General features: G+C 32.3%; 1 long non-coding RNA gene across 1 annotated transcript; it reads left to right on the top strand.

Moving 5' to 3' along the window:
* The first annotated feature begins 3,392 nt into the window (after positions 1-3,392).
* LOC114425176 lies at positions 3,393-10,556 on the top strand. The gene is made up of 3 exons (XR_003669201.1): positions 3,393-3,498; positions 4,362-4,511; positions 10,256-10,556. It is a non-coding gene; the product is annotated as an uncharacterized LOC114425176 (long non-coding RNA).
* Positions 10,557-26,104: the final 15,548 nt, after the last annotated feature.

Here is a 26,104-nt window from a genome sequence, read left to right as displayed (position 1 = left end):
ACTAACCGAAAGGATCACAAATAAAACTGAAATTGTAATGGTAATTACACAAAAAAGTTGTAATGGTAATTATTAGTTTCACTAGGTTATGAAAATATTACAAAGTGCTTAATTTGACACAAAATATGCAGCTGCATGGCAGTTGTAACTCTAGAAATGAAACAACAAAAACAAAAGTGAAGAAAATTGCTAAGCGGATTATAATACATTAATGAAGTCTTCCTACCTTGATTTGATAGATTACTTTGACAATTACTCACTACTTTTACGCCATACCAGATGAGGTGTATCTCCATTTTGATTAATTATGAAAGGTTTTAAATATTAAATTTAGCATGTTTTTATTTTTTGATTCATATAAATTCATTTTTTTAAATTATAGTTCTTATAAGTTAACATTTTTTTAATTTCTATAGTTTATTTCCATTAAAAAAAAGCTAACATGACAAATAGAAAGTAATCTGAAACTAGACATTGATCAACTATATCAATAATGTCATATCATTGATGATGTCAATAATGTGATGTCAGCAAGACTAAAATGAAAAAAAAATATAGAAATTAAAAATAAAAAAATACAACTTACACGTACTATAAAAACAAAAATACATCATCCCAAAAAAATCCATAAGATTTCTTAATTTTTCTTAATTTTTTCTTTTTATATTCATATTTCATCCAAAAAGACACCAAAGATTTATTTTGTTATTTTATTTTCAATTATATTTAATATTAGTTATTTTTAATATGACAATTGTCAATTTTTTTCAACATAAGACACATTGATCAACTATAACAATAGTGTCATGTCAACCAAGACTAAAATGAAAAAAAATATATGGGAATTAAAAATAAATAAAAAATATAACTTACATCAACTATAAAAACAAAAATACATCATCCCGAAAAAATCCATACGATTTCTTAGTTTTTCTTCTTTTTTTTTCTTTATATATTCATATATCATCCAAAAAAGACACCCACGATTTATTTTGCTATTTTATTTTTAATTATCTTTAGTATTTTTTATTTTTAATATGACAATTACCATTTTATTTCAACACAAATATTTTAAAAAAAAAACATGCACAACTTTAACTAACATATTTATAGACACAAACGAATTTCTTTTTCATGTTTAATCATTGTAAGTTCATTTTTTTATTTTTAATCCTAGTAACTTTTTTATTTTATTTTTTAATCTCTTTGACTTCATTAATAAAGTTTCATTTTTACTCACATACATAAATGACATAATCTATGATGATATCATCATGACATCATATTTTAATGATGTGACAATACTATCAGCATGATGTCCTAATGACATCATTGTTAAAAAAATTTGTAATGATTGTTTATGGGCAGAGACTAAAAATGAAAATATATCAACATATCATACCAAATTTAAAATTGAAAAATTAAACTTACAAGACTAGAAATGAAAAAAATACTAACATAAATCAATTTGATACTTGAGCCACAGAAAAAAAATTTATATGATATAAGGAGATTTGAACTTTTATATCATCAATTAACCTAACTCTTAAAGCTCCTTTATTGCTCTAGCTTAAAAGTGGCTTTCAAACCCACAAAAATTCAGGCCAAACAAACCCACTATGTTCTGAAAGTTATGATGAGTATCAGCAGCGTTGCTATTATCAACATGAATAGCATGGGAAGTGAAGTTTTATGTGACAATCAGGCAAAATTGACATTTATATGTTTCCTCACAATGTCAAAGTAAAATAAATTAACTGATAAACTTTTTTCCCATTCCTGTTAAATTAATCTATCTAGACAGCATTTGCACCCTAGACAGAAATAAATGGGTATTTTAAGCTGAGACATGTTCACATTCGAAAGCATTTTCATGACACACATCCACCAAAGCTTGCACTTTAAGAGTTGGTTATATATCCACAGTCCATGTGCAGAGGGAAGTTTCGTATGCAAATTGGCCACCCAATACTACATTAATATTGTCCACACCAGATGGATTGTAGTAACTACTTTATGGGTTATAGTGTTAGGTTGTTAATTAGTATGTGTTTGTCATTATAGAGATAAACTTCATTCTCATGATCAATCCAAAGCATATAAACTAACATAGTTCAAAAGTTATCAAAATGTGTAACAACTATGTAGCTGAACTTACTTACAATGGTAGCAAACAAATCATGCCCTCTGCACTGAAAAATTAAGAATGAAATCTTTAATTTCGTCCAGCCCTATCCAGTGCCGTCCTTCCGTCTGCATCTTTTACATCATATTTTGCTCCAGCTCTCAAGAGTTCTTCAATTTTTGGCTTGTCACCTTCTGAGGCAGCTAACAGCAGAAGGATGTCCACGGGGTGGATGTTTTGGCTTAGAAGAGCCTCCATTTTATCATATGTACCTTCTACTGCGAGCATCCCCATATAGTTGAAGTACTGCAAAAGATTCAACAACAATAACAACAACAACGCCTTATCCCACTAGGTGGGGTCGGCTACATGGATCAACTTCCGCCATAATGTTCTATCAAGTATCATACTTCTATCCAAATCATTAAGTTCGAGATCCTTCTTGATAACCTCTCTTATAGTCTTTTTGGGTCTTCCTCTGTCTCGAATTGTTTGCCTTCACTCCATCTGGTCTACTCTCCTCACTACACAGTCTACCGGTCTTCTCTCTACATGCTCAAACCACCTAAGTCTATTTTCCACCATCTTTACTGCAAAAGATTATGAAATATGAATTATGATGTGATTATGAAGTACCGCAAAGGATTTTGACGTAATTATTACTGCTACAACATAAAACCATTTTCAAATCACATGCGTCTTCTTTTCCAAAACTGAATTTCCAAATTATAATAAGCTAGGAAAGTAAATAAAAGAACAGGGAAAGCTAAAGAGGCATTGAATAAAGTAGATACTCAATAAAGTTGCACTGTTTCAACTGAACTATACACAAAAAAAATTTAGAGAGAAGCTCCTGAAATCTTTGATTAGAAATGCCTGAAGGTAATGAAAAAGTGGATATATGTTAATGCAGAGAAAAATCAAGCAATGTGTTTGCTTGACTTTTTTATGACAACACAACATATAGATATGTGCGGCAGATGAGAAGATCTAAAGTTCAGAAAGTTATCATCTGGTTACTAAATTTCCAAATTACTTATTGCATTGTCCATTCCTTCCTTTAAAGTGACTTCAGAACTCATATAGTGTCCTTTAACATAGTTAACCTAGAAATATATATTCTGTCTACTGAATATATCTTAAATGAGGTGTTATCCAACATCCTCACCACACTGTTTCTATAGTGTATATATATTAAAATTTTCTCACATCTGGGTTTGCTGGTTGTACATCTATTTGAATTTAATATATTCTTGGTTTATGTTGTTTATGTGTAGGTTGCAGTATTGTACTTTCATGATCAAATTCACTTGGTTGAAAGGATGTGGCTTATTAACTATTATGGTTGGTGTCAGTTTGTTTAATTGGTACAAGTAAGTCATCAGAGGACATATATTTCAAGCAACAATATCTAATTTGTCGCCATTCTTTTCTCTACTTTTAATTTATTCTCTAATAAACAAAATTTTTGTGCTATTTTTTTAGCTGCTCTCATGGGATTTTCTGGCTTTTAAACTTTCAGCCACACTGAGGGGGGATAATTGAATAATCATTATATTCTATATTCCTAATTCCAAAACCCCTTCAGATGCTATCTATTAGACATAAATTCTTTCATTCCTAATACTATCTTCTGCGGTGTATATAACTAGATACTGAGGCTTAGGGCTTAAGGAAGGGAAATTTTTATTGCCTGCTATCTGTAGTTGATTTGCTTGTACTTGCACATATAAGAAGTTCAATGCCACTTCATATGCTGAGCACTAGAGTTGTCATTTATGTCTTTGCATGATTTGCATGCTAATGGTTATTATTGAATCTTACTCTGCAGTTTCTTTTTATTTCATATGCCTAATATTTTAATTAATATTTCAACTTTAATTGAAAAAATAAATAAAATGGTTTCTCTTATTTATTACTTTTTGTTTCTTCATTAAAAGATCTCGTGTCATTCGTCATTCTCTAATATATTTCTTTATCAGAAAAACATATAGAAAAATAATTAAACCACTTTTTTAAATGCCTAAGTTTAAAACAAGTAAAACAATGGAATTACAAGTTTTTCAATCTAATAATATAACATACTAGCTCAAATTACATGCTACGATGTAATCCTATACGCATACTATCTAGTTTACCAAAGCCAAACTGGTGTTTGTCTCAGACATACTAATATTTCCTATCAGTTTAATGCTAGTTATTGAATGTGTTTGTTGTTTTTTTGAAAAACATTCAGATACCTTAAGCTTCAGAAGGGACATGCTGGTGGCAGTGACGTGGAAGAGCATTCAAGAGATTCTGCAGCTAAATATGTAATTCTTGAGGAGATGGATGAACAAGAAGATGGCATCTGAAACCATTATGCACCAAATAGTTCAAAGCCAAAGTAAGCCTTTTCTCATATGCCAGTTAAATGTCACAAATCATTGTCTAATCTTTTATACATTCACAAATGCGAGTATTGTCACCCCATACTATAGTATTCAACTATCACTACTAGAAAAACAATATTCTACGACTAGAAGACGACATCGGTTATTTGGGGACCATTATAAGATACACGCGGTGACATTTTTGTAAATACCACAAAGCGAATGATATCATTCTTGGCAAAGACCGTAGTAGTATTTGAGTGGCTCATTAAATGACTACATTGCCATAAACAACATTGTAGTATACTCATACAAGCATTCAATATAACATCGTTTGTTAACACAACGCGTCTTTGATTGTATTTTTTAAATTGTTTTATCTCCAAAAACCTTCATCTCATAACCCTAGCTGCGTAACCCCCTTCATCCCTAGCCGCGTAACCCCCTTCATCTCAGAAAAAGGTCTTCATCTCCTCCGTCGTGGCGAAACTATGTTGTGGGTCATATGCGTCCTATTAGAGGTTCCATTTCTCTTCCTTCTTTCGCACTGAAGTTCCAATCGTCGTTGTTAGGGTTTTTCCTTGTCGTTGGAGATATATGTGTTGGATTCGTGATGACAACCCTATCCCTGACCGCGACCTTTGCCTTTGCCCATATATGGAGTTTTCTTATCCTCTACTTTTTTTTAGGTTAAATAATTATTCACAATGATTTAACAGCAATGAATGATATCTTAAGTCTTCTTTCTACTGATAAAAGATCTTCCGCCAAATATTCTAAGAACATATTGTTTACAGAATTAGAAAATTGATTCATCATTCATCTCACTCTTCTTGTAGGCATAATGATTTTAATAATGCAGTGAAAGATTTTGGAACCATCCCATATGAAAAGGACTGTTTGCCAGATTTGTTCCCCTTGCAAGTTAAGATATTTGTTTCATGGGAAACCAGTTTACTGGTAGCAAAGATAAGCCAAATTAAAAGGTTGAATTAATGATTTGCTTGAATTGTATTTTCTATTTTATTTAAAGTAGGTTTGTATAAACAATATTACTGTTGCTCGAATTGATAATAAGTGGCATGATTTCAGGAAAATGTGGCTGCCTTTTATGAGAAAGCTTGTGACATTTTCAATTCTGCATATATCCTTGTAAGATAGCTATCTATTGATTTTATTTTGTTTATAGCTTGCTCTCTCCAAATGGGTCGATGCCAAGCCTGAAAAACCTAGTACGCCTCTTCTCTTTTTTCATTATTTTCATACTAGTCAATCCTCCCCCATTCCCCTGAATAATTAACCCTAACATTATGTTCATGTATTCTGATCAAAGTGTTCAATTTTCTTTCTTCAGCTATTTGTTCAGACACCCTAGAGCAGTGATCTAGAATAGTTGGAAGCTATAAATGCATAAATCTTTGAAATTTGGAAGTTCATTGTCATTTTGAACCTTTCTGTGATGTTTAAATCCTGTTTTTTCTCTCTCCATGAAATGGAACATGCACTGGATTTTGATTTGCATGGTTAATCTTGTAATAATAAAAGTTTAAACGAATGATTTAGAACTTATTGACAAAGTGGTTGTGTAACTTTACTCTGCTTCCAGTTCCAGGTCCTGAAATGAGAAAGCTGCCCAACTATGTTAAGTTGGGTCATAAGTTTATGAAATAAGTTAATTCATGATTATTTATATAGCTTGTACATGTTACATAATATTCATTATTTAATGATGCATTCATGATTCACCATGTGTTTGTTGTTTTAGATTGAGAATGAATATGGGGCACAGAGTAAGTTGCAAGGAGCTGCTGGTCAAAACTATGTGAATTGGGCTGCAAAAATGGCTGTGGAAATGGGAACTGGGGTCTCTTGGGTGATGTGCAAGGAAGACGATGCCCCAGATCTAGTGGTAAGCATTCTCACTCTTCATCTTGAAAGCTGTATAATACTAAAATGAAATCTTCTGATAGTCCATTAGCATACCTTGGTTTTCTTTTTGTTTTTTCTATGAATATTATGATTATTTTAATCTTCAGTGACATGTAACTTTTTAAAAAATATAGAAAATTAAAAGCAGCACTCAGACAGTTGTGTGTTCACTTCATTTCTTTTGTTAAATTAATTTGTTTCATCTTTGGGGTAACAGATAAACACTTGCAATGGCTTCTATTGTGATAAATTTGTTTCTTCTGCTATTGATATTAAAAATCATGAAATTTTCTTCACATCAATTGTGCACTTTTTTTTAAGGTGAATGAGTTCTTTTTTTCTATCTTGTGAACTTATACCTGTGAGGATTCCATATGTGCTTCTTACCATGCAATAGGATTCACTAATGGAAGTAAGATATATGTTGGGACAGAAAATGTTTCAAGCTTAAATTCCTTCGTGCATATAATACACACAATTCTTTAATTGTTTTTGGTGAGATAACAAGTTATCTTTTAGTTGTATCTTTTTCACATGGTTATTTTTTTCTTTTCTATTTCTCGATCATTTAGTCCAATCTGTAAGTTTGTGAACTAGTCACCTATATGTCAAAGAAATTAAGTTTATATTATGTATTTTAGGATGAAAACAATGATGAAAATATTTACACAGGGACTCAAACACATTTATCTCTCTTTTTCTCTTAAAAAGAAAGTCAATTATTTTATCATGACTACAAATCGTAGAAGATATAATACCTATGCTATTTAGTTTCTTGTCTATTATCATTGCCTTATTCTATGAAGTGTTTCTTTTAAATTTTTTTGGCTCCATTGCATTTTTAATTCCTTTAGTTTTGGACTATGTGATTTCTATTTTTGAGCCTATTAAGTTCTTCTATTTTTATAATTAAGCAAATTTGATCTGAAATAGCCATTTGCAGCCAATGGGAAGTTTGTTAGGGGGCAGAGGGATCAAACTCCAAGTATTATTCCTCTTTAGTGTTGCATATTCATCATGCATTGCATCAAGCCATTAAGGGTCCTGCAGGGCATGTTTGGCGTTCCACATGTGTGAGTAGAAGTGTAGGGTGAATTCAAGCTTTGGACCTTTTAACCATGAGGTGAATATTGGTAGGTGAGGAAGTTTTTGGTTGGGGAGGGGAAGGTGCAGCATTAGGAAGTGACTGAGATGGGTTGGGAGAGATGGTAGGTATCAAGACTAAAGGGACTTAGTTTACTTTAAAAAGTTGAGACCAAAATCATACATATTCCAAATTAAAGTAACCAAAAGTATAATTAAGCCTTTTTTTTGGGGTGAATATGGTTTAGTTGTGATCCAGTATGTAGTATATTACATTCTGTTATGACAGCTGTAACATAATATTCAAGTAAGTGAGTGTCTCAAAAGTACGAATACCAGTTGTTCCTTTCCTTTTATTTCATTTTTTGTTATTTTTCTTTTTGGATGCTCATGTGATCTTCTTAATAACCATTAAACATAGCTGAGTTTCTTGATTAAATTTCTCCAAAAATTGTTGAATAACTTATTAGAGGAGTTTAGTTTATTTTATCATCTTAATTGTTTTATTCTATTATAGGCATTTATTCAAAAATATCTAAATTGGTTTTATTTATTATTACTTAGAATAATAATTAGAGAATTAAAAACGTTTTATTAAATTGGGTAGATTTTACTCAAATCAGTCCTCATATTCAACCCGGGGATGGACTTCTTGTACAGTAGTGTTTATTCTCAAGAACAGCCATTTGTGACTAATTTTATTCTCAAGATTGAAGATAGCATAGCATGGTTTAATGTTCCAATGCTTTCTGATAATTATGTGTGGCTATATGTAAATTTCCTGTCAATAGAACTTGATTATGGATTCCTGAGATATATTATGGAAAGCATTAGTTATTAAATTTTCAATTATTCCCCTTGTTGAAAAATAGAAAGAAATAATGATGCATAAGACATCAAAGTAATAAATAAAAAAGATAAAAGATTATAATGCTAGACAAGAAGAACAAGCAATTTTCTCTTCTTATAATTTCTTTAGAATGACAATAGGTTATGAACTGCTGAAAGCCTCATTCATGTAGTTGGAGTAAACAATAATCATTATGGTTTTTTACCATTAAAAATTTGTTTGTTTGGGCTAGAGCCCACGAGACCAAAACATAGAGACCAAAACAGCATCATTAATTCAGCATCAAGCATCCTCTTTCTTCTTCTGCATCAACTCATCTTATTAGAGGTGAATTTTCCAAAAGAAAAACCTGGCCCTGAAGGTGTTCGAGGTCGTAAGTCAGACAATACACTAATAAAAGAAAAACTTGGTTGGGCTCCAACTATGAGGTTGAAGGTAATAATATTACTATCATGAATTGGGCGAAAATTATCTTATTTCCACTCTATATAATTTATTCCATGTTCATATTAAGTTCTATGGAACAGTCATAGCTTATAGGTCAATTGCACCATGCTCAATTTATGGTACTTGTATAAATCAATTCTCCCTTCTGTGTCAAACTATTCAATGAATTCCCCCTTATGGTACTTGTATATTAAGTTTTAGCTTTTCTAGATGAAAATATTTGTAGTTTATACCTTGTTCTTTCCCAATTTTTCTATGAATACTTAACAGTATCTCAATTGTGATTTTGTAGGATGGGTTGAGAATCACATACTTCTGGATTAAGGAGCAGATCGAGAAGGAGAAGGCTCAAGGTATTGATATATTTGTTTTGTTAAGGTGGTTTTTTAAGGCACTTCGTGGTGCTTAAGGTGGTTTACTGCACTAGAAGCTCTAAATTATTTGTTTTGAATTTTGATGTCTAAATAATTGATTAATAAGAAAATAATTTTTTATTCCTTGTGAATATGGTATCTCTGAATGTTCTATAAATGAAAAACCTTGTCAAATATGCAATGTTCATCCTGTGATGATTCTAGTATATTATCTATAGCTGATTACTTTAGGTGTCTAATAATTATATTTATTCATTATTACTAATATAGATAATTTTGAGTACTCGTTGTTAGGTTTTAATTAATTATTACTTGATTATATGTATTCACTATGCATAATATAAATAATTTGAATCATTGATTCTAGTTTTTATATATATAAACAATTATTAGATCAAGCAGATTGATTATTTAATATGCAAGTTTTTGGTTTTTTCACATCGGTGCTGCCAAAGGAAATGATGCTGAAACCGCAGCTTACTACATCGATGTTGCCACAAGAAACGATGTTAAAACTGCAACTTACTACATCGGTGGTTTCACTAAAATGATGTAGAAAGTCATGTTTACTACATCGGTGCTAGCGTAGCCATCGATGTGGAAACCACAGGTTACTATGTCGTGCCTTAGAAGACAGCGTTGTAGAAATTACTGTCTTACAACGACGGTCAGTTTTGGACCGTTGTTGAAAGTTTTTATTTTCAACTACGTTACATTCAAAAACGGTCAGGCACCGATGTTGAATACCTAATTCGACCGATGTTAAAAACGCGCTTTCTAGTAGTGTATTCATCCTGAAGCACCAGATGCTACATGTTATCATAGATGAAAATGATGTCTGGAATCATGCAAATTGAACTTTCAATCATAACAAATTTCCTATTTTTGCATTTATAAGGAATTTGGAAATGCATCATTTACTTATGAAGCATAAATTCTATTTTGTGGCTGAAATGTTAATATATGTAAAGCCTTTATGAGTACATTCCAGATGCTGCATTGTTGTCCTTAATTGGATTACAATTCTCAGTTAATTCATTGAAGCCTGCTTTCTTGAATTATATGCATATTGAAGCAATGATCTCTAAAGACCTATGGGCACAAAATAATCTTCCAGCAACATGCAGTTGGCCTTCACCATCTCATCTTTTCGAGAAACACCTGTTTGTGTACCCTATTGGAATTGTGGTGTCAAAGTTCTTTCGAAGTTTCTTAGAGTGAACAAATTTTTGAGATATAATGCACTCCTACGATCAACATCACTTATATTCTATAAAATTATGTACTTAAACAGTTAAGAGATTTTGGCATTTTTTGGAGTTGACAAGGTATATGTTGCAGATCACAATAGGTTGTAATAGATAATTTTTTTCTCATTTTTGCTTTCTAGTATGGAATTGTATTTTCTTTATCATATTTCCAGTATTTTTCTAGTATATACTAAATGCAGTTCCTAATTTCTTACCAACACAAATTGGTAGTGGCTATTTGTTGGGATTCCTCCTTAATTGGAGAGGTTCTAGAAAATTCTAGAGCTTTCTAGAAAAGTGTAGAATTTTTTAGAACGTCTTGGAGAACTCTAGAGTAGTGTAAAACTCTCTAGAAGCTTGTGGAAGAATGTGGAAACCTCTGGAATATTCTGGAGATGTGTGGAACCTTCTAGAATCTTATGGAAGAGTATGGAAGGATATAGAAGCGAGTAGAAGAGTGTAGAGACTCCTAGAATGTGTGGAGCATTCTAGAGAATTAATCTCCACCCTAGAATACAAGTAATCTCCACCATTCAGTGTGGAGGTAGAGTAGTATAAATAAGGGTAGGAGCCTTCATTCCTAACCATCCAAGATAAGAGTGAATCCACTTCTTAGAGTGAGGAAGCTAGAAAGTTTGAGAGTCTCTTAGAGAGAGAAGATAAATAGCTTGGGAAGTCTCTATCCTCGAGCTTGAGTGAGCCACCGTAGAGTTAGTCAATTTTGTAAACAGTGAAGAGTGACGCTCAGTGGGAGTTACTAAATCGGAAGGCCGTTGCTATGATCCGTAAGTACATTGACAAAACTCTCTTTGAGCATGTTTCTACTTACTCAAATGTTTATGAATTATGGACAAAGCTTGAGTCCATGATTCAAAAGAAAACACCTCGTAATAAAGCCAATTTAGTTCGACAATTGGTGAAGTTGGAGTATAAGGATGGTCATAGTATGATTGAGCACTTGAATAATTTTAAAGGGCTCGTAAATCAATTAACCAAAATTGAGATGAAGATTGATGATGAGTTGCAAGCCCTTCTACTCCTTAGTTCCTTGCTGGAAAGTTGGGACACACTCGTGGTTACACTTAGTAACTCAGCTCCAGAAGGAAAGCTCACCATGGATACAGTCAGTGACAGCCCTCTCGGTGAAGAAGCAAGAAGAATGGAACGAGGTGAGTCTATCCATCCCGAGGCTAATGTTATTGAGAATCGGGGTAGGAATGAGACTCGTGGATGTAATAAGAGCCGAGATCTGAGTTTTCCCAACACTATTCAACACTATGGATGTAATGTTATTGAGACTCGTTCACGAAGCAAGAAAGTTCGAGTTTTCCCAACACTATACAACAATCTTTTCTGGAATTTGAATTTCATTTTTATGATGGAAAAGCAACTTTTAACACCAACCAGAGTTCTATATCTATGACAGCATCTACATGTAGTTTGCTTATAGGCTGTCAATAACCTATAGAACCTCTAGAAATACAAGTTGAAAGTAAAAGAACAGGCATTAATTAGCATTGTTGAAAGTATGGCAAGAAGGAAGCTTACTTGTTTAGGGATCATTGATTCATTGTGCACCAGCTGATTCAAATTATGCTAAAGAAACCAAAGAATCAATTGGCCACTACTAATCAATCTTTAGATGTCACAGGGTGGTAGCCCAATCCCCACAACTCCTAAAACTGCACAATAATTTTGTCCTAAAGTTGCCTTCCAGGAATAAGATCTAGGTCGAAAATTAGAGGCCAAAGATTCCTTTGTCAATTATCACCTCAAATACTAAGCAGAAAGAAAAATAAAAATTACAGTTCTTGCTTGTATGCAGGATTCTCACTAGGTGATATACATTATTTTTAGGAATCTCACATTGAGTAGAATAAGTTAATGAGGTATTTAAATCATCAGGTTTTTTCACCTAATGACCTAGTCTGTTAGGTTAAACTTTTCTCTTAAACTTTTGTCTTGTGCTTAAGTATTAACTATTACTCTGTCAACTAGTTCAGATTTTGCTTGTTGATGCTGTGGGGGTCTTCCTGCCGTTTGTTATCTTCTTCATTTGATGTTTTTGGTTTTTATTTTCATAAATGTAATGTCTTAAAATTATTTATATTATTATTTGGTATTAAGATGACATGCTTCAGATGTCAAATCGGCGACCACAGGCATGTAACTAGTAAACCACAGTTTTAGTCCAAAGTGTATAGCAGCACTATCACAAGTATAATGTAGACTTTTTGACAAGAGTGGTATTAAAAAAAACTATTTACCAAAAAAGAGTAGTATGAAAATTGTTTAAACTGCAGGAGTTAATTGTCACATAGGTTGTGACAACTCTTCTCTGTCTATCATTTAGCATGAAGTGTTGCTTTGGTTGTCTTCTTTTAAGGTTTTAGCGTCAAGCAAAATCCGACTCTAATAAAGAAAAGCTAACTCCAACTTTTATCCGGCTGCGCATTGTCTATTTACTTATATATATTTTTTCATATTTTTCTTGAGAGATTATTGATAAATGTCAAATTTGTTGGATTTTTATATGTATTTTATGACGTTTATTTGACATTTTAGTTAATTTTAGATATGTTTTTGAATCAAATTAGCTTTAAATTCAGTTTTTACTTTAATTTTAATGTATTATAGATAGTTTTTTTAACAAAGACAGGTCATTCTAGCAACTCCAAAGATCAAAAATCAGCAAAAAGTTCTTGAAAAAGAATTGCAAAAATTGAAGATAAAAGCTAAAAAAATCAAGAGTAATATATTTTTCAAGAATAAATTAACTAAAGAAGAAGACAATTACTTGAATTAATTAGAGATATTATTTGTTTGTAATTTCTTGTGACTATCTCCTTAATTAAACAACTATAATTCTATTAATAGGAGGTTAGACATTTAGAGTAACGTGTAAAAGTCCCAAGCAATCCTTAGAATTGTACTTTAAACTTTCACCTACTAGACAACTCCATTATTCCATTAAATACTTTAGGTTTCATTGTATTATTTTTATAAGTGCAATTCCTTCCACCTAGGAAAGAAAATGATGAACCTTGTTTTGCTTTAATTCTATTAATTCAATACTTCATCTTGAGTTATTTATTTGTTTTCGTACTTAATATTTTTATTTAATTGGTCATCTTATAGATAATTCAAGAATTAATTTGTACTTTGGCGAGCCTTACTGAAACCTTAACATGAATCAACTACTTAATTGAGATTATCTCTAGGGATAAAATAATCTTGATTTAGCCTCGCTAATTCTCAATCATTAATGTTGATTGCTTATGTTGGTATGTTCAAAGGATTGGGTATCGAACAAGTAGTCATCTATGACCATGCGGGACTTGGGATAAAATACATTAGTGAATTAGTGACGAACAATAGAGATGAGTAGAAAGTTGTGAAGTTATAGTGGATCAAACAAATTTCAAGTCCAAACCTAGACATTCAATCATCAAGATCAACCTCACCGTCCAAGTTTAGTATTTCAATTTTACTTAATTATTTTATTTATTTAATTTTTATTGTAATTTATTATATGTTATTTATTTTCTGACAATCACAAAATAAAAATACAAAAAAATTTAGTTCTTAGTTAAATAATTACATGACATTCCCCTTTATTCCTTTGGGAAGACAAGACCTCGACGATGATTTAGTTACTAAATCATGATTGTGTTACACTTGACCTATAAGTTGAATCTAACGTAAAATAAAACCTAACAAAATTTTGGCGTTGTTGTGGGGAATAAATTAAAATTTATTTGTATTTTATTAAGAACTTGTAAATAAACAAGTAAATAATTGTAAATAGTTATAGATTTGATTAGGTGTAGATAGCTTAGTAGATAATAATTAAAGTAATTAGAGTAGAGGTGTATATCATTTAGATTAGTAGTTAGTTATAGATTAGATTAGATGGTAAATATCTATTATCTTTTGAATTTGAAAATTCAAATAATATCTATCATATCTTTTAAGATTTGATTGATATTGATCTCTCACTTTAACATCTTGAGACACAATTGTCAAAAACTTGACTCCTCTACTTGCATTCCCACCACTCTTGTTAAAGCGGCTCTACCTGATCTTGGATTGCCTTCAGTAACTCTTCATAAATTGGTTTCTTAGAATTCAATGCCAAAAAGTCTTTGAGAAAGAAGTAATTCATGCTTGAGAGTTGAATGTGGTGTGAAAATGGCTTGAATTTGTTGTTGTTGTTGAGCACATTCATTTGTTGTGCTATGCATATCACCTATTTTAGCTAAAGAATAATTAAATGTCATATTCGAACAACACTGGCTTTCTTCCACCCTTTCTTCGTGTGATATCCTTTACCCCACACATATATGTACAAATAATAAAAGGAATAAGAAATCAGAATTAACTAAAAGTTTTTAAAACATATTTAAATGAAAGCATTTCAAAAGGATAAAAAGATCACATTCACTTCACTATTACCAAATAAAACTTGTCAAAAACATTTTCGGCTCAAAACATCATGTAATTAAACAAAATTCATGCCCCCAATGGCGCATTCTGTCAGAGCATTGTGTCACGATGTCCTTCAACACAAAGTTCCTTAAAGCAATTCACCTAGTCATGTGCTCCCACGAACACAAAGTTCGAGATCATCACAGGATCCAAGCACAAACAACACATAGAAGATGAGTTATCACATTCCTAACTAATAGAGAAAAACAAGACAACATGTAGATATACATATCATATAAACGAAATACAACTTACTTAAACATAGCTCACGTCATTCCACCACTTTATCATGTAACATCACATCACATCACAACATGTCTCATTCATTTTTACATCATTCACGTACTCAAGGATCAAACACAATATCACTTAACCAATCAATACACAACTGTTATGCAATAGATATACTAAGACTCAATCTTATTTGCAATGTGGTACCATGTTAGTGAAAAATCTCGTCAGGAGCCCATCAGTACATGACAAAACAAACTACGCACTAGTAAGTCAGGTCACTCTCACTAGGTAAAATCATAGGAAAACCAATCAGGGTCACTCTGTTTTGTGAGAACACTCCAACCATATGGAATCAACATAGGCTTCAAGGAACATTCAAACTGAGTGTATTTATCCCCAAGGCCTACACTCCGAAGAGGCCGTCAAGGCCCCTTCCTTCTAATTCACGTTCCACCCAGAAAACATTTTAGCACGTATACTCTATCTTATGAACTGTACAAAACACACAACTCCTCAATTGTTTTCAAATTAATTTTATCTCATCACGCTTGTAATTAAATTTTTGGGTCCCCACAGTGGTTCCTATCACAATACTCGTCGTGCATTAACTCGTCGCCCTTAAAGGGTCTTATAGTCGTGTGATTGTACAATTCATAGCTCACAACTCAATGCACATAACATCTCAATACACATATATATTACAAGTCAATACATACTCAATTTATCACACACACCCAGTCTCAATCACAATGGTATAATCCCAAAGTAACATGTTATCACACCCCATGAATCATATATATTTTACCTATGAATTATGCAATACACTCAACTACTCAATTGTTTTCAAAATCATTTTAACTCGTGGTGCCTCAAAGTGATTCAACTCGTCGAGTTCCCATAGTAGATCCCATCACAATACTCATTGCGCAAAAACTCGTCGCCTTTAAAAAGTCTTATAATTGTTTGATTGCACAATTTATAACTCATAACTCAATACATAAAACATCTCAATACACATGTATCTCACCATTCATCACAGGTTCAATTTGTCACTTACTCACAATTTAAATCACCATTTCATAATCTCAATATAACAATTTATACAAAATGTTTCTCACAACATGGGGAGTAAAACTCCTCAAACAATTCCACACAATCATATTAAAATCAATGAATCAAAATCATAGGTCAAAAACATGAAAACACCAAGAGCACTCAAGTTTATAAACCAATTCGCATTAGAACATCAATTGGTTTTTCAAATACAACAATATCATATTTATAATCATAAAAGAAAATTATAATTCAATAAACAACCCAAAATAAACTTCAATGTAATTCTCTAAGGATCTCTACACATGTTCATTTTAACCCCAATTGCGATAAACTCATCTTTTACCTTTAAGTGGGCTCACGTGTGTATTCTGGCAGCGATAACAGCATCTCTAGCAGTTTCCTGAGATTTCTCTCGCTTTTCCTCTGGTTGCTCTGCTAGTGTTTCCAAGCATTAGAGAAAAGAAGAAGGGATTGAAGCTTTCACTCTACTATTTGCGTGCGATGAGCATTTCTCCCTCCATAAAAATTAATTTGAAAATCCCAACGGTGTAGATGTGCGAAAATGAATTTGAAACCTGATGTCCAAATTTCACAACGATCCAACGATTAACAAGTTTGGGATCATAATTTTATTGGGATATGTTTGGGTGTATGTGGGAAAAGAGAAAGTTTAGTGTGAGAGACATTTCTTCCACAACATACATTATCTCAAAAATTCCAATGGTGGGTGTGTGTGAAAATAAAGTTATGAGCCTCGTGTTCATAATGATCCAATGGTTAACGAGTCTGGGTCATCATTTTATTGAGACAGACTTGAGTATATGCGGAAAAAAGAGAGGATTTTCGGATGGAGAGAAGGAAAAATAAATTTGAGAGAAAAAGAAAGCATACAAATTTATCGTCAGTCTCAAAACTGACCCCTAATATGTCTGTATTTATAGTTAGGGTCTCTCAACCTATTATTTACTCTATTTATCTGTTTTATAAAAAAGATTCTTATCAAATGAATAAATAAAAATATTTTTTTTTATTTTCTTTCAAACCATTATTTTAATTAATAAAGTTATTTTTTTCCATATTTATTTAACTCTAAAAATATCATTTTTTTAAATAAAAAATATTTTTAATTCATTCTACTAAAAATGGGATGTTATATGACATTTTTTTGAACCCTCTCCACATCATTCAGCCACTCTTCAACTGGTTGCACAATCTTCTCTGCATTTGTAGAGGTTTCTTTAGCTCGTTCACGTTCTTTTATATGCTGCAACGTCTTCTCCAACTCTCGGTTTGATTTTCAAAAATCAATAACAGATTTGTGGAAACAGAATAAATACCAAGCATGACCTACATTTGAATCGACCACACACTCGATAATTGTTGACGCCACAGCCGTACCTATTTCAGCCATTTTCCTGCCATCAAAAGGTTTCAAGATTTATTTCTTTCGGCATTCTGAAGGTTTCTAAGATAAAAGTCTGAGATAAAGCCAGAAATATCTACTTTTTCTTTATACTATAGCAATAAAGTTACAATAAAATAATAATTAAAATCAACTTATTGAGAACTGTGGGAACAATAGTTTATGGCAAACCGAAAAAATTACTGGCTTAGTCACGGACAATGTCGCTTTCTTTAAGACGTTTCGTGGCACTGCCAAAAATTGTGCAAGCAGACTATCAACCACGACGTCCCCAGGATAAAACAGCCCAGATCACTGTATAAGATTTCCATTGCACTGAGGGAACCTTTTCTAGAATTACACCCTCTTGTATGACTTGAAAAGTCACTCTAAAGCCACCCGAAAATATGACTTGAAAATTCACTCTAATAGTCAACCGAAAAATATGACTTGAAAAGTCACTATTATAGCCAACCAAAAATATGACTAGAAAAGTCACTCTAATAGCCAACCAAAAAATATGACTTGAAAAGTCACTATTATAGCCAACCGAAAATATGACTAGAAAAGCCACTCTAATAGCCAACCAAAAAATATGACTTGAAAAGTCACTCTTATAGCCAACCGCAATTTTAGAGCGACAGAGAGAAAGAGGGAGAAGTTTTCCGGAAATGCATCGGCTGAAATATGGGAGGGAGAAAGAAAAGTTGAGAAAATACTTCTCAACTGGGGCAAAGAAAAATGAAGAAAGGAGCTCTCTATATATAAGGAGTGAAACATTATTCAAGTGTTTATCCTGAGCGATGTGGGACTTGAAGCCTTTTTTTCTTCTTTTTTTTCTTTCTTTTGTTTCAAACTTTCATCCACATTCTCCTTTATTCTAACAATCCCCCACTTGAAATTTGAAAAGAAGATTTTCGAGGATTTCATAAAATTGTGCATAAACAAAGGTGTCATACAACTTGAACCTTTGCATAGTGAGTAAGATTCAGATTTTACTAGAGTGACTCGAAGTCTTGAACTCTATCTCCGACATCAAACCACACACAACCTTTTCATAGGTGTATTCTATAAAGCCCGTGCGTTAAAGGCCATGCACGTCTATCCCGGTATAGTGAACGCTCTAGAAATTTTTGCCCAAAATTTCATATGAAGCGGCCCCCACTTCAACATTCACATAGGTGAGTCTATCAAGAGTACTCCTGTAGCCTAGGTACTCCACTCAACATAGAGTATAGATCTCATTAAGAATTACGATTTTTTTTTCATAACTCATCCTCTTGTTACTTCAGGAATCATGCTGTTTTCACTTATAACAGCATGTTCATCTCATATCACTTCATAACTTGTTATTACCCATTGAACCTAGTTCTTGGGATCTCCAGTCATTTAGGTCGGGTTACCATCATGAATGATCATCGCAGTAAGGGCAATAGTCCCATTCTTTTAGAAGTGTAATGGACTTTCTCTCTAGTTAATCTTTTCGTCAAAGGATCTGCTAAATTATCATCAGTGCGTACATGATCCACTCTAACAGCTCCTGTTGAGAGTAATTCTCTAACAGTGTTGTGCTTATGACGTATCTGTCGTTTCTTACCATTGTAATAACGGTTCTCAATTTTTTTTCAATAGCCGCGGTACTATCGCAATGGATCAACACAACTGATATCGGTCTTTCCCATAACGGAATCTCTGCAAGTCTGCTTCTCAGCCAACTTGTTTCCTCACTAGCAGTTGCTAGTGCTATCATCTCAAATTCCATAGTGGACTGAGCTAAGATAGTCTGTTTCTTTGACTTCCAAGAAACAGCCCCACCAGCTATGCTAAATATATAGCTGCTGGTTGCTTTGGAATCATCTGAAAAAGTGTTCTAATCTGCATCACTGTATCCTTCAAGTATAGCGGGAAACCTTTTATAATGTAATCCAAGGTTTATGGTTCTTTTAAGTCACCTCATTACCCTTTCAATAGCGTGCCAATGCTCCTTACTAGGTCTACTGGTAAACCTGCATAATAATCTCACAACATAGGCTATGTCGGGTCTAGTAAAATCAGTGGCATACCTAAGGCTACCAATGATACTTGCGTACTCAGTTTGTCGTATACCTTCACCAGTGTTCTTAAACAGTTTTACACTTGGATCATATGGTGTACTAGCAGGTTTACAATCAAAGTAGTCATATTTCTTTAAGATCTTCTCAATGTAGTGAGATTAATCCAGAGAAATTCCCTCTTATGACCTAGTAATCTTAATACCAAGGATTACACTTGCTTCTCCGAGGTCTTTCATATCAAAGTTGTTACACAACAATGATTTCACATCTAATAGGTTTGCAGCCAAGAGGCAAGTCTACTAAATGCCAGGTCTTGTTAGATTCTAAAGAATCCATCTCATTATTAATGGCTTCTTGCCACAAGTCAGCATCCAAAGAAGACTAATCTTCTTGGAGGTTTTATGGATCCTCCTCTAATGTATAGGTCATATAATCGGGCCCATACTCTTTAGCAATTCTTGCTCTCTTACCTCTTTGAGACTCTATATCTGGTTCTAGTTGTGCAATATTTTCACTACTAATAGCAGGAAGATGACTAGATGAAGTCACTATTCCTTAATTTAAAAGAAAATCAGAAACCAGATTCTTTCTCATCTTTGGAGTATGCATCACATCTTTGAGAATCAAAGTCTTTCCAGAAGTAAATTTCAGTTCAACATCTCCAGTTCCAGTAACCGTAGAGGTGTGGGAATCACCTAGCAACACTTTCTTATTCGTGTATGTTTTAAACATAGCACGATCATAGTAGACATAGCGGGAGGCGCCAGTGTCTACCCACCATCCATCTGATCCTCCAATCATATTGATCTCAGTTATCACAGCTATGTATGACTCTTGAGCAATGTTCTATATCTCATGGGATTGAGACTCTATTGATTTATCATCAGTCATTTGATACTTGAGCTAGCGACTAACGGCATACTTTTTAGTCCCAGCTTCCTCAGTATCATACTTCTCTTCGAAAGTCAGCCAAACTAATTTGGCAGACTTATATAGGCTATAATAATCATAGAGATCATCAGCTAACACATTCAGAATGAAATTATTGCATAGGTAATCATTTTCATTCCAAAGAGCTAATTCCATAGTCATTTTATCCTTCACTTCCTTTACAACATCTTTAGGCATCACTGGAATATTAATGTTCAAAACATAGGCAACTTTTTTCATAAAAAACATCATCTTTTGTTTACAACGTTTGAAATGATACCCTTCAAACCTAAAAGGTTTGTTGAGGTCATTGTTGTTCGAGCCAGTAATATCTACGGTAGTCATAGCAGAACCGAAACGTCTTAAAATTGTTGGAACAATAGTTTATGGCAAACCGAAAAAATTACTGGCTTAGTCACAGACAATGTCGCTTTCTTTAAGACGTTTCGTGGCACTGCCAAAAATTGTGCAAGCAGACTATCAACCACGACGTCCCCAGGATAAAACAACCCAGATCACTGTATAAGATTCTCACTGCACTGAGGGAACCTTTTCTAGAATCACACCCTCTTGTATGACTTGAAAAGTCACTCTAAAGCCACCCGAAAATATGACTTGAAAAGTCACTCTAATAGCCAACCGAAAAATATGACTTGAAAAGTCACTATTATAGCCAACCGAAAATATGACTAGAAAAGCCACTCTAATAGCCAACCAAAAAATATGACTTGAAAAGTCACTATTATAGCCAACCGAAAATATGACTAGAAAAGTCACTCTAATAGCCAACCAAAAAATATGACTTGAAAAGTCACTCTTATAGCCAACCGTAATTTTAGAGCGACAAAAAAAAAGAGGGAGAAGTTTGCCGGAAATGCATCGGCTGAAATATGGGAGAGAGAAAGAAAAGTTGAGGAAATGTTTCTCAACTGGGGCAAAGAAAAATGAAGAAAGGAGTTTTCTATATATAAGGAGTGAAACATTATTCAAGTGTTTATCCTGAGCGATGTGGGACTTGAAGCCTTTTTTTCTTCTTTTTTTTTCTTTCTTTTTTTTTCAAACTTTCATCCACATTCTCCTTTGTTCTAACAAGAACACATAAACTATTAAATGTGCATATTTTCTCACACTTAGCCACAGCTGTTCTTGACACATCTCTTCAGTTTCAGCCAAATATCAATCTTTCTTTTCTTAAGCTTAGTTAAATTTATGCTTGCAATTTTTTACTTCTAGATAATCTCTACCAAACTAAACAATGCCCAACAGATTGAAAAATAAAGAACAAATATCAGTTGGTTTACCAAAAAGAACTCAGCTAATGCAGGGCACATTATTTAATGAATATGTAGTGTAGTTGTTCTCACGTAATAGAACGGTGAACAATAATTATATATACTAAAACTAATGACTGTATGACATACTGAAAATTATGCCAGAAAGGGAAAATCCAGAGCATTTATCTCAAACAACAGCATCAAACATATCAATTGCCTGAATGTTCAAGAGTTCATCAAATTATAAATTTCAAGGAAAAAATATTTATTAGCGTATATAAATTTCTGAATTCAAATTTTGTAAGACGAAAAACTTTTCAAGAAAAAAAAAAAGCAACAGAGCCAACAGCCAAGTGATTTTGAGAAGGCAATGCATGTCCCTTTCCTTTGATTTCCCACCACTAAATACATATTATTTAGCAAAACCAGAATCCAAGAGAGTAAAACAAAAACATTAAAAACATGTTTCTTTGATTCCTAAATGATGTTTTTGGGTCTATCTCATCACAGTAAATCCAATCATACACAAGTTAACTACTAAGTATTACAAATATGAAGCAGTGTAATGTGCAATGAATGAGGATGAAACAAACCTTAGTAGATTAAGATTACCGATGAACCAAAGTTCCTTGGATTAAGATTGCAGAATGAACAAGAGATTTTAAGATAGGCTACTATTGACAAAGATTTATTCATCAATTTGGCAAAGACTTAGTATTGGGTGATAAAGATTTAATGATGGCAATTATTGACGAAGACTTAACCTCTCTTTAAGTTAACTGAGTAATGGTAGGGGTAATCATGTCTAATGGTGGGTCCAAAAATATCCTTACCTTCTCCAATCAAAAGAATCAACAATGTAATATACTAAAAACCATACTTTTACATTAATTCTAAGTGTTTTAGTTTAATTAGTAATAAAAATTAAAGCTTTCATTTTTTTATTAATTTGTAAGAGAATTTTTTAAAAAAGAGTAAATAATTTATATATCAAAAAGTGTCAAGAAATTTTATACCATTTTTCAATCACACACAGTTAACTTTACACCTTAAAAGGTCATATTAAAAAGTGATTTTTGTTTGATTGACAACTTAAAATCATTTACCTTTAATGACATGGAAAACACTTAAAAGAATATATTAAATTATTTCTTAAAATTTAACAACTAGAAATAGTGTCATGCTTAGCTTCATTTGGCTCCTTTCCTCAACAAAAGTAACAAATTAAGACTAACTTATGTTTTTTTTTATCTCTAATATATATATTTGTTTTTTTATTTTTGATTCCTAATAAAAAAAATCATTTTAGTTTCGTGATATTTAAAATCTTTTGTTTGTAATTCCTGCATATTTTAGCCATAAATTAACATAGCCATCAAACAGAGAAGGCATGAATCATCAACATCCTAATTTTTAGCCATCACTGCAATGTCATTGTTGTGGATTCGGAGCTGCCGGAGATCGTCGTGAACGGTCACTTGTATTGAACACATCTTCCGCGTACATATACTTTTTGTTGTTGTTATTATTAATTGTTATATTTATTAATTCACCGAATAATTAAAAAATATTAAAAGTATAATGTTAAGGGCATATTATTACGTTCCTAAAAAAAAGATGGCTCCATTTTGGGTGATGGTGGAAGGTGAAGACGAAGATGAAGAGGACGAGGGATTAGGGTGATGCAACAGCTGAGTGAAAAAGGTGAGGGAAGGTTATAATATTAGGTCTGAGCATTTACAGATAGTGAAGATTTTTAGCATTTTACTGTGTCAAATTAATTAATTATTTTAAATTTAAAATACTAATGGTGTTAAAGTTAAATTGGCATAATCATCCAAAAAATCACAATGACTTTTAAAATTTAAAGAAGCCAAATGAAAAATGTTTAAAACATAAAGGATAAAAAATAATATTTAATTTATTTTTTATTTATTCATCATAAACAGTTTATTGTTATAATTATTAGCATTGTTAATTCATCAAATAGTAAATCCGCGTGAAATTATTTCAACTTAACTAATAATCTTAAGTTTGAGTTTCGAGTATGTAATTATTCAATTTGAATACGATTATTTTTTATAAATAATATATGTGTGATTTAGATCAAAAATAAAATATAAATCATCAAATAATAACAACTTAGCATATAGTGTTAAGAAGATAATGTGTTCTTGTGAAATTTGAATTTTTTATGTAAAAATAATAATAATATTTTGTGAATTACTTTTTTTATTATTTTTGTATTAATTTTAAAAACTAATTTTATCTTTTTAAATTTAAAACAAACAAACTCTTTCTTTCATAATATTTTCTACCCAATTATGAAACAAAAAATTTCTTTCATAATCATTTCTATCCAATCTCTTTCTATTATTTTCTATTTCTTTTTTCAAAAATCCTTCCTTTAATTATCATCACTTTTGTCACTTCTTTCACCATCATCATACTTAGAGTTGACCCAAGGGTAAGATAACTAAAGCTAGCACTTTAGGCCCACCAACAAAATAATATTTTCTATTAGCATTTACAAAATAAAAAAAATATATCATATGTTGATAAAAATTTCACATATATTAGTAAAAATGACCAAAATATTTAAAATAAAAAATGTCTTTCTGGTGTCTTGCTTATTGTTTGATTAGCTTTGTTATTATGATTGTCACCGTCATCTCATCACTACATCCATAGTCGCCCGTTATCTCCATCACCATCATTACTATTGTCATTGATACTATTTGTTGTCACCAATGTTATTGTCATCGTCACATAGTGACTTTTATCATCACTATTGACATTACTCCCACCACCATCATTATCAATAGCTCCATAATCACCACTATTACAGCGCTACAAATATTGTCCCTACAACTACAATTACCTTTGTTGCCACTTTTGCATGGCAAAGGACTAAAGCATTGACAACAACATTAAAGTGTTACGCCACCATTAATTTGCAATGTCCCCAAACTTCTCGACAGTTCTCATACTACGCTACTTCAGTCAACTTCCTTGTAGATCAAAACCTTCCATCAGTCATAACCCTCTGTAGGTAGCATTCTTTGAGACATCAAAAATCTGTTTTGGTTGTTTTAGAATCAATGATTGTCCCCACAAATCAACACAAGATTTTTCAACAAGTTTTGTCCTCACTCACGCTTTCTAGAAAACTTTCTAGAAGTTCACTCATCTCTTAAGTGATGGACTACCAAAAAGTAGTTGCATTTTGTTAGTATATGTAATATCAATTGATTTCTTTAAGTCATCTTTAACTGTACAATCTCATATTTGCACATCTTGAAAGTGATTGGTCCTGAGACTTGTTAATTGTCATTGCATAAGATAGCATGATTGGAAATTGTCTTCTTAAAAGTTTAAAAGGTCATGGTGATTGTGAAGGTGACATTGACATTCTTGGGATGTAAACATTATGGCCAAGATTTTTGCCAGAAATGATTTCAGCTGCAATTACATGTTTGGCTAGTCTTGTAACTACTAATCTAGTACCATTACACAGACCTTGCGTTTGGTCTAAGTTTCTTAGCAAGATTACAGGACTATCGATTTTTAGCTTGATACAATTATTTGGCAGACCAAATGTGTTTAGTGAATTGAGAAATTCAGTAGTAATTGATTGGAAATGTCAACTGTCAATGGTTTCTGATTTCTCTATATAATCAGAGCTTAAGTATTCCATCTGTTCACCTATTATATTTATTTCAGTTAGCATGCAAAGTTAAATAAAGGACAAATATTGAATAGATGTTAGTTTTTGTAAGCTTCAGATATGCATAAATACATGGAATCAAGGAAAGTATATAATTATTGACCTCTTCAACTGTTTCATTGGTGGAAGCTAATATTGCTCTACTTTTGAAGAATTGAGGATTATTATGGTGTTGATATAAATCTGGGAATGTTGATTTGACTATAGCATCAATGGGGTCATTATATTCAGTAATCAGTAGGTAATCAAGAATTTCAACGGTAGCATATCCATCATTTTGATTCCCAATAACTTCATCTCCAATATCTAGAATCCACTTTGCAAATTTAGTAGTTTCTTGATCATCAATTGATTGGGCATTGCCTTGTAAACGCATGTTCTTGGTGAGTGTTAAGACTTCACAGGAAGGCCAGAGATATGATGAGTTGATTGTTGCATTTATAATGTCTGAACAACTTCCTCTTGGAATGACTGGCAGAATTTGTCGGAAATCTCCACCAAATACAATA

Source organism: Glycine soja, chromosome 9 (genome assembly GCF_004193775.1).
Source record: "Glycine soja cultivar W05 chromosome 9, ASM419377v2, whole genome shotgun sequence".
Taxonomy (NCBI): Eukaryota; Viridiplantae; Streptophyta; class Magnoliopsida; order Fabales; family Fabaceae; genus Glycine; species Glycine soja.
This window is presented reverse-complemented; position numbering and strand designations above follow the sequence as displayed.